General features: G+C 38.0%; 1 long non-coding RNA gene across 1 annotated transcript; it reads left to right on the top strand.

Annotated features, from left to right (window-relative positions):
* Positions 1-17,214: 17,214 nt before the first annotated feature.
* Positions 17,215-19,233, top strand: LOC124223222 (uncharacterized). Its single transcript, XR_006884232.2, has 3 exons — positions 17,215-17,365; positions 18,655-18,713; positions 19,052-19,233. It is a non-coding gene; the product is annotated as an uncharacterized lncRNA (long non-coding RNA).

The following is a 19,233-nucleotide window of genomic DNA, read 5'->3' as shown; positions in this document are numbered from 1 at the left end:
CAAGAATAAATGTAAATATTGTACGACGTACTGCAGGACGAGGTACTTATTAACTAAAAATAATGTATTGAAATCTTAATGAATTGATTTTTTATTTGACACAATAATATTTTGTATTTGATCATTTTTTTGTTACATTTTTTATAAAGTCTTATTCGCTATTAAATATTATTATTCAATTGAGAATATACAGTCATCATTTATATTACAGAGGAAAACGACACGAGGCAAGATAATGAGGCGTGCAATGGAACCCGTGCGCCGATGTGACGTCCCGCGCTGGATAAATTAATTTTTTCCTACAGTAATAATAATTTCTCCATCAAATAAAAATGCGTTATTAATAGATAATTTGACGTAGAATACGACGGTCGTGCTGAGAACTCGCTACGAGGTGAAGGCAATTGTTAAAAATCGATTAAAACATATTAATCATTTTTAACAATATAAATTTTGGAATAATCGTGAATGAAAGAATTGTTGTATCAAAATTCATTTTATTAGCTTTGGGTTGAAAAAACAAACTTTTCAACTCAAATAGAACCGGTGTTATGAATTTTTGAAAATGAGTCTCCATGCCAAAAAACACCAAATTCTCAAATTTTCCATCCCCTCTATGTTAGGAAATATGTAAAATAAAAAAATCCTCGAATGCGTATCCCTATTTTTTTGATATAGAACCCGTGAAAAAATTTTAAGCTACATCAAAATTACGTCGGTTGATTTTTATCTAAGTCTTTTCGATTCATCAAAAAATGACCCATATTCAAGGGTGTTTCACGGAACACGAAATTGAATTTGCTATATTCACCGTAAAACTATCAAAATAATCAGTTCGGTCGTGATGCAGTCGCTACACGCATGATGTCATCATTCGCATGCAAAATTCGAGTCAGTCCTATTGGTATGGTTACCGACTCAGATTCAGGCCTTTTATTAACCGCGTTTTGTCTAATATTGTGTTGCGCTACTCCGCGGTGGAGAGTACCACCTTCGAATGGTTTGGAATCGAGGAAACTTACGCAGAGGGCGCTTCGATCGATTACAACATTTAGATCCAGGTCAGCGGCACCTTAAGCGCTCCAAATTTTCACAACATGTTGACATATGCTTGGTTTGCCGTCAAATTGATCGAAGAAAAGACCATATTTCCAGATATGAACGGAATATACTTTCCTCTGTTGCTTTTGAAATAATATTATCAGAGCGAAAACGTTGCATCTATAAAATGTGCATGGTGTAAAGAAAATTTACGTTTTTCGTGATTTTACGTTAACTACCATCCGAATAGATGCAACGGCTGTACAGATTATGACAGTGATAGTGACTAATAAGCCATTGTAAACCAAGATAAACTGTGAACATTTGTAATGTTTTGTAATAAATCAGTGTTCAATAACGAAAAATGATAGCTTTACAATCGACTGATTTTTCAGGTTAATTTACAAAATTATTGACGAACAAACGTGTGCTGTCGGGAAGCAAAAGAAAAGAAATATGAGTGAAACAGAAAATTAATCGTGGTCGCGATCGAACCCGGATCGCTCGTTTGGGAGTCGGGGGCACTGTTTTTCAGTCAAGCCGCCTCAATGATACTGAGCGTAACGGAGCAAGTGAATGAATAGCACTACGCTTTTGAAATCGGTTTTTCTTGAAAACAGTTTCGAGTGAGGTGGCAGCACCTTCCGCCTGTAGTTTTCTATGAAGTACTTTTTTTTACCCCAAAAGCGGTTTGTCATCCTTGACCCCCATCTGGCGATTTCTCCTTGTTGGTACACTCATAGTTCAGGACAAGTTGAAAATTTGAGGTCTCAGTTTCGGATATCAAAATTTTTTCAAAGATAAATACTCGCCGTGGAACTTCTTCGTTGAGCGTAGATTCTTATAACCAACACTTCTGAAGAGGTGGCAGTTTTCCTTGATGAAACCGTTTCCCAGAAGTTTAGAAGCCACTGTTTACGCCGTAGGCTTCCATAGTTGACATGACAAGGTAAAAAATCCACAATGAAAACAAAAAGATGGACGTAAGGTATTTTGGCACCAGAGGTCCACCCAGTTCACCACCGATGTTTTTAGCTCTCCTCAATAGAAGAACGATGATAACGAAGCAAGCCTCGGTGCAGAACAGTGTCACGGAGAAAGCCAGACTGAAGCAGAAATTTAAAACAAAAGACTGTTGAGCTCATACAAGTATAATAGTTTTACAAATTGAAAAACAAATTCTGTAGGGCAATTTTTCGATTGTTCAATTATATACTCATGGGTTTTAAGGGTGAGAAATATTTTTTTTTCTTGGATATGGACAATTTTACCTAAAATTAGCCAAGAAGTAACCTCGTATGTTTTTACTTCATTTTTTATTACGTGTAATATATTGTTATAAAGGGTGAAATGACTTCTTGTTTTCCTCTTTTTCTGATCTACTAGTCGCTATATTAATATCCATTAGGTCACTAAAGCATATTGAGACCATATTGTTTGAGCATAGCTCAATTACTTAGAGACCTATAGTATTTGTAGGAAGAGTGCAGCTACAGTACACTACTTTACTTACGAACGTGCTCGGACGCCCATGTGATGATATATAAAGACGTGCTTTATTAATCTAGATTAATTTCGTTCGTCGACATGGGTCAGGTATGAGATTTGTTTTCTATTATATGTATATAACGATGTTTCGGTCGGACTGTCCGCCAACCATCTTCAGGCTTGAACAAAAAAAATTTTTCCTTTTTTTTTCCCCCCAAACTTTGAAAATTAAAATAAATAAATACATAAATAACCAATAAATAAACAATACACATTATCTACTTAATTTGACATGAGAAATCTTATTATAATGAATATTTAAAGATTTTTGTGTACATAACAATTTATAAATTGTATGTCACAACCCGTGAAGGTTACTCTACATTTTTAAACGTTAATATTAAACAATAATTAATATAATATCACAGATATTAATGCTATGATTGTACAACGAACCTTTATAAAAGTTTTTACTAAGAATTTGGAAACGGATAGAATGGATTAATTCAGATTACTTACATTAATATTGACATTCTACAGGCGAAGTTCTTATTGTCAGCGCCATTTCGGAGGAAGTAATCAGTACCGGTCAATACACAGTTGTACGATTGATTCATGATCAGTGACAACAAGATTCAAATTGTTAAAGCGGTAAATTATGAACTAAATTATACCTTGATACAGTTGACTAAGATGTTGAATAACAGTTTTGCGATTACATTTTATATTGTTGTTTCTGCAAATGTTTATCATTTCTTTCATGTTTCTTTTATAGCTATTACTCTTTGTGGTAATCACTGATGCATGATCAAAGTCAAACTTGTAACCCAGCCTTAACGTATGTGATGCAAGAGCACAACTGTCTGGATTGCTACATTTGATTTTTGATTTATGTCCAGTAATTCTGTTTTTTAGGTGTTGAGATGTTTGCCCAATGTATATGTTATCACAATTTCCGCAATCGATACGGTAGATGCTATCAATAGTATTGGCAATTGGAATTTCAGATCTTAAAGAAGTACATAACCGTTGGGTGCTATTTGTGATCTTAATGTTACATTTATTGCTACATCGTGTAGAATGTTTTTAATTTCAGGTGAAAAGCTTTCCACATATTTTTTTGTTTAAGCCTGAAGGTGGTTGGCGGACAGTCCGATCGAAACGTTGTTGTGTACATATAATAATAAACAAATTTCATACCTGACCCATGTTGACGAACGAAATTAATCTAACCATACCATGGTCACGAAATTATAATTATCTATATTAATTTATATATCACTACATGGACGTCCGAGCATATCCGTAGGTAATGTAGGTATCCATGTAATTTAGCTGTCCTCCATTTGCCTTCAAACGGCATGGTTTCAATATTCTATAGCGACGAAATTGACATTAATATAATTATCAAAGCATACCAAACATAGATTTCCAATACAAAGTGATAAGAAGAATTGTCGACAGTGTAGTCAGGGTAACTAAGTGGTCGAATGGTGTAAGTCTTCGGCATAGCATCCCTAGATGCCAGATTCGATTCTCGGCTCCACTGTTGATTTTCTTACCTCCAATATGTTTGAAATTAATTCTGTAGTCGTTATAGATAGAAAATACATAAGATTTACCAGGAACAGATGTGAACAAATAAATAACGTTACTGCGCCAACTTGGATCATTATAAAAAAGCAGTCCATTTTCTGACTGAAATAGAGAAACACGTGTCGGTGATAAGAGCATTTTCCTTTTAGATTTATTTCGTTCCTGTTTAAATACTGTATTTCTGCTGACTGACTCGTTTATTTATTTAGCTGCAAGCTGCGATTTCACGATTGCTATATTTGGTATCAGAAACGTAATTTTTGAACTTGTTAAGTGATGCAATTCAGTGCACTCTTACACGTGATACAGATCAGTGCCGGATTTACACATTTCCCAAGGATAGGCTGTTAAATTTTTGCCGCCCCCTACCTCTCCAAATGTCAGTTCCTGCATTATTTCTGCAATCCAATAATTTGATTGAAATCGCACGGGAAATAGTTTTTGGGTATATGTATTTCTAAGCTGATCAAAGCTCAATCATACACCGGGAAAATCTCTTGAAAGTATACATATAACGCGCATGCGCCGAATAATTTAATCTCATTGGTCGGTGAAATCGCGCCGCGGTGATGTTTTCATTTACTGAGCAAGGCGCCAACGTACACAAAATGAAACAAAAGCTGTAATTCTCTGGCGCGTAAAGCCGTGGATTGAGGTTATGCTGCTGTTTATTTTTACGTAGCGTGAATTGTCTAAGAAGAATAGTATCGTTCAGCAATACCGTGGTTGATTTCGGAAGATATTCAACCGACGCAATAAAGAATTTAACGAAAAAGCAAATATCAAATGATACAGAAATTGGGTGTTACTTATTAAAAGACGAAATCTGAAATTCAACGTGAAATGTCATTAACAAGTGGGAGTCTGGACAAACAGAGGTAGGTAAGTAAAAACAATGTTTATTGTGAACAGATTCTTTATTTACATAAAATTAAAAATAAATGGATGGTCGAGACCCAGTAGAAGGTAGTTCCAGAGTAGATTCGTTACGGTGCAGTGCTCCAGAAGTCAGTAATTAGTGCCGATGAACATGGAATAAATAAAAGAAACGAGTAACAAGGAATAAAGAAATTATTCATCTTAAACACGAAGCTTAGGAGGACAAAGAGTAGCAATTAACAGAAAACGTACCCGACGCAATACTCACGAAAACCCTCGCCGACATCATTGATTAGTTGACAAAGTTTTTACAGCTCCATCAATGTTCCGTTAACAAAGAGGGTTCACCAGATATCCAAGAATAAAAAGAGAAAAAGAACAACAGTTAATATTACAGTGTAAATCATGCTATTAATGAAAAATTAGGAAACAAAACAATAACTTACAAGACAATCGTCCGATAACACTGGGAGACCAATCTCCACTCTTCTGATCACCCCTCGTCTGTCCATTGGTTGCCTTTCAAAAAGTGCTCAAAATGCCCTCCAGTAGCTGCAGCGCAGTAACCGAGCCGGTCGTAGAAGGCATTTGTCGTGTTGGATATGATATCCGGAGACAGGTTCTGCAGGATGTCGAAGATCCTAGCTTGCAGTGCGGCAAGGTCTTTAATCCTACCTTGGGCATACTGGACATTTTTCAAATGGCCCCACAAGCCGTAGTCCAAGGAAGCGAGATCAGGTGAACGGGCTGGCCACTCGACCTCCGGGCTTGCCCTACCAATCCAGCGTCCAGGGAATTGTTGGTCGAGGTAATCACGCACCGCACATGTGAAGTGCGGTGGGACTCCATCCTGCTGAAACCAAACAGGTTCGCCCTAAACACAGAAAATGATACGTTACTTGTAGTAAGCGTAAAATTATTCGTTTGAAGATCATACGCACTCTGCTAATAATAACGCCAGCTCTACATGATAAAATACACTCACGATTTCTTCTTCAATCAGCCCAAGAGCCGGTACGATCCTCTCTCTCAGCAACCAGAGGTACTTCTCGCCGTTGAGGTTTCCATCAATAAAAAATGGCCCAATAAGCCGATTGCCAATCGCGCCAAGCCAGACGTTGAGCTTCAACGGGTACTGCGTGCCCGCCTGAACGAACAGACGAGGGTTGTTTCGACACCAGGCTCTGGTGTTCTGCCTGTTCGGTTTCCCGACAAGTATCACCGTACTTTCAGCAGAGAAACAAATGCGACTCAACAAGCCCTCGTCTGCGTTCAGACGTTCCATCATCTCTTGGCTGAAGCGAAGACGACTATCGTTATCACCAGCCAAGAGTTCTTGATGGACTTGAAACTTGTACGATCTGTACTTAGCTTCACGCAATACTCTTCTGACCGACGCGCTAGATATTTCTAAGTCCTGAGCGATGCGGCTGATCGGTTTGAATAGATCCTCTTCGACAGTCAAGCAGATGTCCAGCTTGGTATCCCAGCTCAGCTGACGGTTTGGTTGAGAGATTTTCCTAGTCCTCTCGTCGACACTACCCGATTTTTCAAATTTTAGCACCAGATTCTTGATGGTCGTTAACGAGGATGTCGGTCGATCCGGGTGTGTGACGGCGAAATGGTCCCGATTTTTCCGGTAAGACAGGCCCTGGTAATGATATTTCACCAACTCCACTTTTTCCTGCACAGAAAACTTGTAATCAAGCATTTTTTATCTAATGAACAAGATGAATAAATTCACAAAAAGATCGAGGTGATTGCCAGACACGTGGTTGAAGTCACGCGATCTTTTTGCAAAGTGGTCAATTTACGCGGGCGGGGTTGTTTATATTCGCGAGTGGGAAAATTACAAAACTGTGGAGGAAGATGATTGTATCGGCTGATACCAGTCGCGAGCGTTGCCCTCATCCAATCAAATTCTGGTATCACCAGAATCGTGGTTTTCGCGCCCTCCCAGTGTCGCTGGTATGCACAAAATTAGGATACGAACTATCTGGTTAAATACCACGTGGTGATCCGTCTCTGAGTTTCAATTCTAGAAATCGATGTCCCTCTACATCATTACGTAGGAAAACAAGGAAATCGTTTCGCGATGTGATGGGCGATGTTTATTAACCTCGTATTCAGCGGTTCAGGTGAACGAATTTCAGTAACCTCGCGATCATACCGTGACATTCGCGATCATATTGTGAATTTGCTATTCGAAGAATTTTGTTCATTTCGGAAAAATATGGACTATGAAAAAACTCCACAATACAAATTCAATAGATGGTATTCACAAAAGCAATACGTCAAACGACATCTAACGATCAGTAATTTGTGATTGTGATTTTTGAGCATTAAGCCAGGTGATGTCTGGTGGCAATGCGTCTCATTAACAATTTATGTTTTGTGCATTTTATTGGAAATTATTTGTATTCAAAAATACCAAAAGATCCAGTCTGATAATAATAGCTTCTAATATTTTCAGGTACGAAATAATTCATTGTCAAAGCGGGACTAAATTTGTCAGGCATGGAAGCATGTAGGTAAATTTCTAATTACGTGATCTTTGACAATGACAATATTTTAACATGGATTCAATGATGAAATTCGTTTTTTTTCAGCAGGCTCGAAGTTTGAACTTTGATTAACACGAGGAAAATTATGCCTTACCAAAGCGTTGAGGTGGCAAGGTTCCTGGTTTCTCGAGCGGTGCAATCATTAAAACCATCGAATCTGGTTGTTTCGTCAGATATCAGGTGCCAGAGTGAATTTTATCAGGCCATCGCCACCTTCTTAACATCAGTTGAGGCAAAATTGAAGAGCGGGATATACTACAGATCATAATGGCTGAATATCCCATCAATCTACTTTGATCGAGCCAATAGCGATAAGTTTGTTACTGAACCGTTGCTGCCAATTCATTCTACCGAGGAATCATTCTGTGCACCATTGTAATTTAAGCATTATTATTGACCAGCATTGTTTTTCAAACTTTATACCATTTGATTTGGTATCTCATTTTGAAGCTTACTTTTACTCTCTTTGGCATTGAATTCAGATAAATAGTTTTTCAAGTCCTCAATTAGATTGTAGGGTTGAATTTTGCTAGGCAAACTGAATCAATCTAAATCTAGAACTGTTGAATAAGTTCAGTTAAAAATGTCTTCAAATTCAATCTTAGTTGACGGTGTCATCTGGCTAGCTAGTTGCACGATAACTTGAAACTAAATTCAATTTTACACTTTTTATAGGGTCCTACCTTAAGACTGAAAGCTTGTAAATCTCCATGTACCGCAATTATTTCTGCATTTCATGTTAGCATTATCTGGAGCAAAAAAAATCCCATTTTAAGATTGAAATGGAACCTGAAACACAGAGTTATTCAGTAGCACGAATTGAAAACCAAGAATTTTATAATGGTTTCTGCAACAAAGGGACTCTTTCCAAATATCCGTGTTAGAAGGTAACGTTCGGAGGACTATGAACAAGATATTGTATCAAATTACATTATTTGGAAAAAAATCTTCATAAACTTCGTTAAAAATTAGATATTTATTTATTTTGATGGAACAAGGGACACAATCTTGAATCCGATAAGTCAAGATTCTCGTAATAATGTTCTGACATTACTCTAAAACATGATTGTCCTTGAAGCTAATTGTGACATTGACGCGCATTTTGAGAAACTTAATTTTTAACTTGTGTCACAGGATGTGATCTACGTTTCTGAGTTCTAGGCTTCCGATTAGATTTTCTTTGTTTTGAACCGTACTAACATGAAATACAGAAATCATTTTCATAAATCTAATATTACTTGAATTTTTAATTTTAGCATTAGGTTCCCTTCATTTATTCAATCGAACATTATTGAAAATTTGCGAAATAAATTCTGGTAATCGATCGGAAATTTTAAATAGTAGTAGCAATAATTTGTTAATCGGAAAAAATACATTGACTATCGACGATTCGTAAATATTGTTGAACTATTTTCAAGAAAAAAAAGATTCACAGTTTCGTTACAGATAGTGAGATATTTAAATTTCTTGAACGCTTAGTTTAATGTCTCATTTTCGAAAGTGATAAAATTCAATATTACCGCCTGAAATCACAAAAGAGTGAGAAAGTTGCTTAGTTGCTTGAAAGTGGCGATGATCTTCGTACGTCTGACAAATTGAATCGGCAGATAACAGTAAATATCAGAGATGTAATTATTTTGGCCAAATCACCTGTTGATTGAAAAAAATTCCATTGTTATTTCTACTGTACGAAATAATAAAAATAATTAAATAAAGTGTTCGCACCTACCTGCTGCGTTTCTTCCAAGCACCCAACATTCAAACAGATTCCTCATTATAGTTGAATAAAGCCAATTTTCAAAGAGCATTAGCATCAACTTTCTGAGTCACTACCTTGACTGTTTGAGATTCTAACCTCAAAAATTTGTATGAACTACAACGCCGCCAGAAACAGAGTTTGACAGCTGAAACTTGGAGTGGCCAGCCTGCCCGAGCAGCCGATAAAACTCGCGCATGCGCATTATATGTATAGTTTCAAGAGATTGTCCCGGTATGACTAATGAGACGGGGTAATGTATGCTACTTACACAATAACGTACATTCGGTCAACGTAATCAAATAAACTTTATTGCGCTTACAAATAGTTCAAAAATAATAAATCCAACTAAGGTATGAAAGTTTCTTACAATACCTTTTTGCGCGATTTTTTGTTGGCAAAATCATCAATGATATCGTCGTAAGTAATCTTATTCATTAATTCCGACTCTATGCACAAAAGAGTTGAAGCATTTAATTTTTCTTGACTTAAGGTCGATCTCAGACAGTTTTTTACCCTTTTCAGGTAAGAAAAGCATCTTTCACCTCAATAATTTGTCGCTGGAGTACATAGTGCCATACGCAGAGCTATGTCCAAGTTGGGATAAACGTTCTGCAAACTCTGTTTTTGCAGAAACGAAGACAAACTTTCTAATGATGCAGAATTTGGTTTTACAAATATTCTTTCCGAAGAAATCTTGCTTTGAATATGTATACATTCCTGAACTACGACAGACTCTAAGTCATTAGAGTAAATTTTTTCCAAGAAAAGGGCTTTTCTCGTAAGCATCGACGATGACAATTCACTCATTTTGGTCAGAAATGAAAACTTTTCATTGAACTTTTTATATGCCTCCTGCCTTTTTTTTAATTCGAATATGAGTCCATCGATGACGACGAGAAATGTGAACCCTAAAAGTACCACTCGCGGTCATTCTCATTTCTTCATCGGGTGTTTCATCATAATTTTTTTTTTCTCTTTTGTTGTCTTTTTCCCATGTCTTTTGTGTACTCCTTCGAAACGCTTAATCCCATCACCTTTTCTTCGAAATACTTGAAATTTTCTCGTTGATCTCATAAAGATTCATAAAGATCAGCTACAGTAATCAAATCTACGGTAGAAGCCTGAATTTGAACACTTAGACCAGTGTAATTTTTGACTTTATAACACCACACCTGCCGCAACCGTGATCCATCGGTTGGCAGGGCTCTTTTAAACAATTTACGAAAGTTTTCTGATTTATTGGGCACTAGCTAGTATAAGTACTAACGAAACTTGTCGGCTAGCGAGAGCAAGAGAAATGAGTCCAGTTGGTGGGACCAAGATTTTGCAGAGTCAAAGAAATACCAAGGATCACATGCTGCAGAATAAAAGCGTAACAATTGACTTACGTTTATGCTGACAGTTAACGAATAATTCCTTTTATCTCGTCCTTCAAATGATATTGTTACAGGCGTCTTTCCTTCTCGTTGGATGATTTTACAAAATGCAGGCCTTGGGGTAGCCGGATTTGCTCTGACAAATACTCTCGTTCGATATGCTCACACACACACGCTAGATATGACCAACTATAATTTTATATAACTAACATACGGATTACAATGAATCGAGTTTCACAGATCGAGATCGTTCTATACGGGTCAAGTGTCAGGCGTAGACTCGCTGGCGGGCCCTTCGTCAAACTTGCCACCTCGAAATTACGAGAGTGGGGCAAGGACTCGAGTGGGGCGATTCCTAGCGCCATATTAGATGAAAGACTTTTGACAAAATGTGACGTACTCACTGTAATTGTCGTAACGCGCGACACTTGAATATCGTCGATAGGCTTTACTTGAGTGAACGAGTTGAGGACGATATTTTCCTGTCTCAATACTTACTTTGTTTATTCGTTCTAAAACAATATTCCACACAACAACCGCTTCCAGAATTGCCGCTTCCAATTTTTCTAATTTCGATAGAATTCCCGTCGCTTCGTTTCGTGTGACAGGCTTTTCGGTACAATCATCCCTAACTCTTTCCAAAGTTTTAAGGACTCTCAAACTTCTACACGCATCCTCTCTAGCTGACCAACGTATTAGGTTTACTCTCTTCAGCGTTTGCCCTTCTCTGATTTCAGTCATCAATTTTTTCCAGCGTAGTGTTGAACTTACAAAAAAAAAAAAATGTAGATTTCTTGGAGTAGCGTGAAGAAATGACAAGCTTCTGTGTAAGATTCAGCAGTCCGCTGTTGCCACTGAATTTAAAGAGTGGGCGGAGCAAAGAACAAAAAAAGCTAACGGTGCTTGGCTTTGAATTTTAACTTGTAAGCTTTTGTATTGTGACGTGATATTTCGTACCCCGTCACTTTGTTTAATTATCGCATTCCCCTAGGTGCAGATGTCGCTAAAAATAACGAAAGCACGTCTGAGGCCAATACTCCAAAAATGAACGACTAATTATCTTTAAGTTGAATTCTCTTTACTAAGCTAATTGTATGCTATTTTCTAATTCTGTAATGCTCTTCCAGAACCATCCGCGAGACCTTCGCGTCAAGATACCAGGACACTGCCTGACAGGGGTCACGTACCAGCTCAACATCGACCACCACCGACTACAGACAAACGAATACCGCTGAAACCACTCCCGATGGATGCCTATCTAGTTGTCGAACAGGGTCGTGCGTGATGCACAAACAGCACCTTTAACTATTTGAGACTTATCGGCCAGGAGCCGAACCACGAACGAATGCTTCTACCGCTCGGATGCATCGTTAGGCGGCGTACAGGGCTGTGCGTCAAAAACACAACAAAGCCTCCCGTCGACGATACTTATCAGCCTGGAGCTGAACCGACCCTAACATCTACTAAGTCGTTGACTATCCAATAGAAGACGGTTTTCTCTTCACGAACCGTCTTATCGAAGGACTGCGGCGTGGAATAGGCTAATGATATGCTGACCACGTGGATCTGGTGGATCTAGTGTGGGGATCCGGGTTGAGGGCCATCACCACCAGATCGTTCCGGCATGAGGGCTTCAATGAGCGAGGGCCGGGATGCAGCGCCGACGAAATAGCTACAACGGGGAGTACCAGTAAAGCAAGGAGTGAGTTACAGTCTGTCGCAAGTCCAGGAGACCGGTGACGTAACATTGCCGCACACCTCAATATCGCAATACCTGAGCAGTACGACCCCCCCCTCTCACCAACGATACCGCATAGCTGAAGGAAAACATCTCTAACCACCTTCCGACGTCCCGATACCTCGATACCTGTCGTCGAGGGTAAAGAAAATCAAGCGGCGAGGGATTATCGCCGCCTATCCGTGGACCAGGCCACGCGACCTGCTGGTCCAATTAAAATACCGCAAATTTTAGGAAGAATCACGTGACAGCAGCTCGACGAAAATCAGGATCATCTCGTCACTCTACGTTCAGTTACTGATACTAACAGACGTGTTCTTATTATCGCTACCAAAGGTCGTCGTACCGCTATTGTACCTTATCGCATTCTCTCGCACCTGTTATATCTTCTTTTACGTAAGTGAGGTTCCTTTTCTATTTTGTGAAGCCACGAGATTACTTGCAATATATCGTACCTTTACCTTTATCTCTTTCTCTCTTTACCTTGCAGTTGGTCTGCTTGAGCCAATTGGGCTCGTATCTTTACTCTTTATCTTGCAGTTGGTCTGCTTGAGCCACCTGGGCTCGTACCTTATTCTCTCTTATCTCTTATCTTGTCCCTCTCTCTGTCTTATTGCAAGTAACTTCGCGACTAGTTGACTATTACTTACGCATTGTAGTGACTATTGTTTATTTTATTATCTTTCTCTTCTGGAATATTTGAATGTCTAATATCGCTGTCTAGCAGCGCGTTCCGTTAAAGGATCAATTTTTATCTTAGCTACTGAGCATTGCTATTTTGTTATATTTTCTCTGATTAGTTTCTATCTGTCTCTTTACCTATTATCGTTGATTATCGTATCTTAGTGAGTGTACCGCGGGAGCGATCTTATATCGCTGCGCGGTCCCGCTCGTCGTTCATTTGACATTGGAGTATTGTGCCGTATCGCATAACATCTTTTTCACTATTTTCTTCGCTAATATCGCTGATCGTAGTTGTCCGTAGTCTATTTGGTTTGCCGTACGTTGCATAGTAATTATCTTGAATATTGTTTGTCTTATCTTGAATTGCCTTTCATCGTACCGAATATTATATCTCTCTCGCGCTTACCGCAAACTAGAGGCTACGTATTATCTGTTATTCTCTATATTCTATGCTAATTTTCTACTTGACCTGTCGCTTGAATTTACCTTGTAATTCATAATTCCCTGTCTGCCTATTTCTGATCATTCTGGTAATGTGATAACTATCACAATTGTTATATTTCGCATGTGTTTATAATCGCTTCTCATATTTTATGATTTATTTGCTTACCGCTTAATTTAAGTACAGTATATCTTTTTCTGTTCTGCCTATCTATCATAAAACCGTGTTAATCATTACCGTTAGTATCGCGAGCTTGCGCATATTTCCCGCTTATTCGGAAAACGTTCCGTTATTTGTTAACTCTCTCGCTTAACCTTTCTCTGGCTGTAACTATTGTTAATTATCGCATTTATCGTAACTGTATCTCAATCTCTTTAGCTGTTTGATTGTCATTAAACTTATCGCTTCTTGCTTAATAAAATATATTAATATTTGACATTATTCCTGCTTCACCTGTTTCTTATTTTATCTATCGGATTCGACTCCGCCCCTCTACCATTATCTTGCCTCTCTGAGCGAACTGTGCAAAACCGTCGTAGAACCTGACCTTACCTTTATCTATTACCTTTACCTTTACCTTTGTCTTTTTCTCTAATTATCTATTTTTGACGCATGTGCGTCTGGCGCCCAACAATCGTATCTCTCTCCCTTAGTATCTCTCTCTCTATCTAATTATTCAGGTTAGTGACTGCGCCGTAGGGTAACCAATTATCGTTATATCGTTTTACCCTCAACTTTGTATGAAAAATATTGGTTACAGTATATACCAGACATATTCGCGGCATTATCATATGATTATCCACGGCAGTCTTCAATATTTATGCCCAAGGTTTTTAGTTTCGAAGTAATGGCAGAAAACATATCTTCAGCTTTATGTCCCACTGAAGGCAAAAACTTTAGGAATCTTTCAGATGGTTCTCCCGTGTCCAAAACGTATCAAATCACGAGTGTGAGTTGGTCCACATGTGCTATATCGGGTGTTGAATCGATGATTAGGGAAAAGTATTTCGCTCTTCTTATCTCGTCTCCAATTTGCTTCAAGACTCTATGAGCCATCAAGTGAATAAAGTCATCGCAGACGGTCTTTGATAAGTAACTGGTACTTTTAGATCCTTGATTCCCCAAACCGTTCGATATGACTGGCTAAAAAAAGATCGAACTCAGCTAACAGTTCCAAAATCATATAATTATTTCCGTTGTTTGGATCACCGAACTTTTCGCTTTTTCCTCTGAAAGAGAGACCTCTTGAACACAGCCGCTTCACTACAGCAACAACCCTCTTCAGAACGTCTCTCCAATAAGTAATTTTTTCATCCATTTAGAAATGCAGTGAATTGTCGATTCGACCATCAATCTCACTTCTAACTTTCAGACTAACGATACTAGACTTATGACGCGCAGAGTTTTCATGCTAAGCTACTCGGTATTCTGCATTTTTCCAATCATTAAATCCTTTGTTCTCAAACTGAGTTTTATTCTCCAATGGACCGAATGCCAAACGGAGTCCGCATTATACGGAACTCTTACTTTCAGAATAAACCAACCAATTTCGGTCCTTCAGTCCATTGTTTTTCATTTTTCTTTGAAAGATACTCACTGGCAAGAGTAGTATAGGGGCACTTTGGGGCGTCACAACAAACCCCCCTCGCACCCCTCTCTGGCGCGAGCCCCTCGCCCGGGAGTGACTTTGGGGCGCCTTCCCCTTGCCCCGCCGCCCTCCGCCGAGGAGTGACTTTGGGACGCCTTTCCCTCCCCCCCCCCCGCCCCTCGCCAAGGAGTGACTTTAGGGCGCCTTCCCCTTCCCCCGCCGCCCCTCGCCGAGGAGTGACTTTGGGACACCGTCCCCTTCCCCCGCCACCCCGCGCCGAGGAGCGACTTTGGGGCACCTTCCCCTTCCCCCGCAGCCCCTCGTCTAGGAGGTATTTTATTCTAGAAGCTTCTCCGGACGACCACCCCTTTCCCGCAACCCCTTGTCAAGGAGTGGTTTTTCCGCCTCGAAGCTCCGTGGCTCGTTAGCCCTTCGCCCGCAACCCCCTCGCCAAGTGGTGAATATCGTGTGACGACCCCTTACCCCAGTTACCGTTGACCACGAATCAGATTCCGAACTCTACGGGATGGCCTCTGGGCCTGTACACCCTGACCATGGGACGATCTCCTTCCCCTTACCCTCCCACACGGCACGAAATATGTCAGAAATATTTCCGAAATGTTACAACATTTCAGATTCATTACATGATTTCAGGAATATTTCTGAAATGTTTCTGAAATATGTCAATTGCAATATAACATTCCCAATATTTCGGAAACCTTTCAGAAATATTTCAAATGCAATATAACATCACTGGTACCTTCGAAACGTTTCAGAAATATTTCAAATGCAATATAACATTTTCGATATTATAAATATATTTCAGAAATATTTCAAATGTAATATAACATTTTCGATATTATAAATATATTTCAGAAATATTTCAAATGCAATATAACATTTTCGATATTACAAATATATTTCAGAAATATTTCACATGCAATATAACATTCTCGATATTATAAATACATTTCAGAAATATTCCAAGCGCAATATAACATCACCGGTACTTTCGAAACGTTTCAGAAATATTTCAAATGCAATATAACATCACTGGTACCTTCGAAACGTTTCAGAAATATTTCAAATGCAATATAACATTTTTGATATTATAAATATATTTCAGAAATATTTCAAGCGCAATATAACATCACCCGAACTTTCGAAACGTTTCAGTAATATTTCCGTTTATGTGTGTATACATAAGTATTTTTCATAAAATTTGTCATTTTTCAAATTTTCCATAATGGACACGTGCATAAAGTTTTTCAATATTTATACCTTTCATAAAGTTATGGATCTTTAATGATTATGCATACTGAGCTACGTCCAGTCAAGAAGACCGAAGTGAAGATTTTTTGACGGAATACGAATTGGGCGTCATAATTCTCATTTGTCTTGTTGAATCTACCAATTTTCTCGAGCAATATCTCTTAAGGGACAACACCACTGTGACGGCTTCAAAAAATCGATTTTTTGAAAACCATCTAGAAAAATCTAGAATACATTTAAGAATAGAATGCCGTTGGTCCCAGGTCGAAAAAATAATCATTTTGGGAGATATAGGAGATATGGGAGATGCCAAAGGGACTCGTGAGAACGGGTCCGAAAGTGTGGTCCACACCGAATGCGTGTTTACTTTAAAACCAGTATAACATTGACCAGATACTTCCAAATTCCAATGTTTAGAATATTCAAGTATTGGACGTGGTGGTTTCGAACGCCTTAAACGGATACATATAAATATTTGTTATTTACGTCTGAACTATATAAGAATAAACAAGCAGTGTTTATATTTTAACTAAACAATTCATCAACAATTAACATTTCTTTTTGATTCCTGGGTGACCGGTTTACACTAATTGTAATATTATAATATTTATTCACATTCTTATTCTACGTATATGTTTATTAAAATTACCGTCGTACTTATATTAATTCAAATTAACGCGCCTTATTTATTCGCGTTTTATCCGCGAGGAAGCGCTGAAAAACCCTAAAAATATGGCATCACGTCGCATACTCGAGCGCGAGTGTCGAGCGTCGCGCGCCAATTTTTCGCGCATCACCGTCGCGCAGCGTCGTGCACTCTTCCATCCTTCATTCTCGAGCTTTCTTGTTCTTTCGCACCGCGTTTCACAGGTCGTTAGATACCACGGATCTCTTGAGAAAATTACAGAAACCCACGTGGCAAGAAAAGTGGATATTTGGTAAGTAAATGTTTAATTTCCAATAAATGTGTAGAGAATGAGACCAAAAAATATCCTTAGCTACTTGGCATAATTACATATTTACGTGCATATTTGCTATGTACGCGGTTCTGCAGTTTGCTTGCTAAATCGGCTATCCTTGGCCACCACGTGTTGAATGGTATGCAATTGAAATACCGGCTTATGTGTGAACAGAAAGTACTATACTGCTTATAATTTTTTGTCAAGCTGTGAATTAAATAAAATAATTACGATCGTTGACTTCCCAACTATGAAACATCTATAATATTAAATCTTTTTATAGTTTACTCAACAAGGTTATTTCCTAACCGCAGTTGACCTCTCACGAGTGAGTACTCGTTTGCTTTTCCACAGAATTGAAAAAATCATGCTACGTATTTGAAGGATAACTTTTTGTCAGAATAACTTTTCCTTTGGAGAATCATTGTGATCTGGATGAACTAAGAGTGTTTGACCAAATATTTAGAAAAAGTCAGAAATAGTGGAAATTGTGTGTGGAAATTTCTGGTTTTTTTCTCATATTTTTTGGTTAACAGATCTTCGTTTATCCAAATCAGAATGATTCACCAAAGAAAAATTCGTCCTGATAATTATCCTTCAAATTGCATAATGATTTTCCCCCTTGATGGAAAATCACACGATACGGCATAATTGCCTTATGCAGTATTAAATTATGCATATTCCGATATTCGTATAGTGTCGCGATTTATTAATAAAGGCTAATTTTAATTTATACTAAATTGTTGATCAATTGAAACTTGAAGATACGCCGAACGTTATCAAACTTCGGTTGACTTTTCACTAGTTAATTACTGATTGAGGCCTGTATATTCAAAACTGTACGTTTTTAACATTTTAACTATAATTATTATAGGATATTATTATGCATTATAATTATTTTTCACGCTATACATATAGACGGGCCCTAATGAAACACTTAGTGTATCTCGCTGGCCCAAATAGAACAAGGCTATTTCACAAAAAGCTGTATAAGGCATGTACAGAGCTCTGTATATACGTCCTATGTCAGCTTCAGTTTTATGCACATTCCTATCATTGTTGATTATAAAATAGCAGAATATACTCTCACAAAACATTCTGCTTATACGTTATTTCAATCTGGCGTACACCACCTTGAGCCTCGTGTAATCTAGCTTTAGTTAGAAAGATATCAGACTAGCGTGGAGACCGCCGATCAGTAATTACATGTTATTTGCTTTGAATCATGTATTTACAACTAAATCTTGAAACATCTGTAATAATTGCAGGAAAAGGTTGAGCAGCTGACAGTCAACTGTGTATTCGAAATATACAACATACGTTTTAGGTAAGACTATTATTAACCAATCATTTAGTTTATGTTTGATCAAATGATTGGGTAACCAGCTACCATTCGATTGGCAATCACACTAATCTAATATCAATAGTGGCATGACGTCCATATTTTCAGTGTATATTTTATGTTAAACAACTTAACTTTGCAGTCAACTGTATAGTAGACCCTGACAAACATTAGTTCTCAGACTGTTTTCAGAATAAACTTTTATTTTCCTGCACATCAAATGAGAAATTATTGACTGACCTTTTGTTATTCAAAGTTTTATGTTTGCAACATTGAATATTACACTTTATTATACTTGTATTATTTATGATATTTGATTTCAGAAAATGACACGTAAAAGAAAAAGTAACGACTGCTATTCAGATAGACATAAACGTCGACTCGTTGAACAACAAACTGAATTAAGTATTATTAGAATGAAGCACGTTAAGCACGTATAGTACGAAATGTAAAGTCGTGAACCAAACGCTTTTTTTAAAATATACATGAGAATAAGTATAGTTTT

This window comes from Neodiprion pinetum, chromosome 7 (assembly GCF_021155775.2).
Source record: "Neodiprion pinetum isolate iyNeoPine1 chromosome 7, iyNeoPine1.2, whole genome shotgun sequence".
Lineage (NCBI taxonomy): Eukaryota > Metazoa > Arthropoda > Insecta > Hymenoptera > Diprionidae > Neodiprion > Neodiprion pinetum.
Note: the sequence above shows the minus strand (reverse complement) of the source record. Positions and strands in the feature narration are given on the sequence as shown.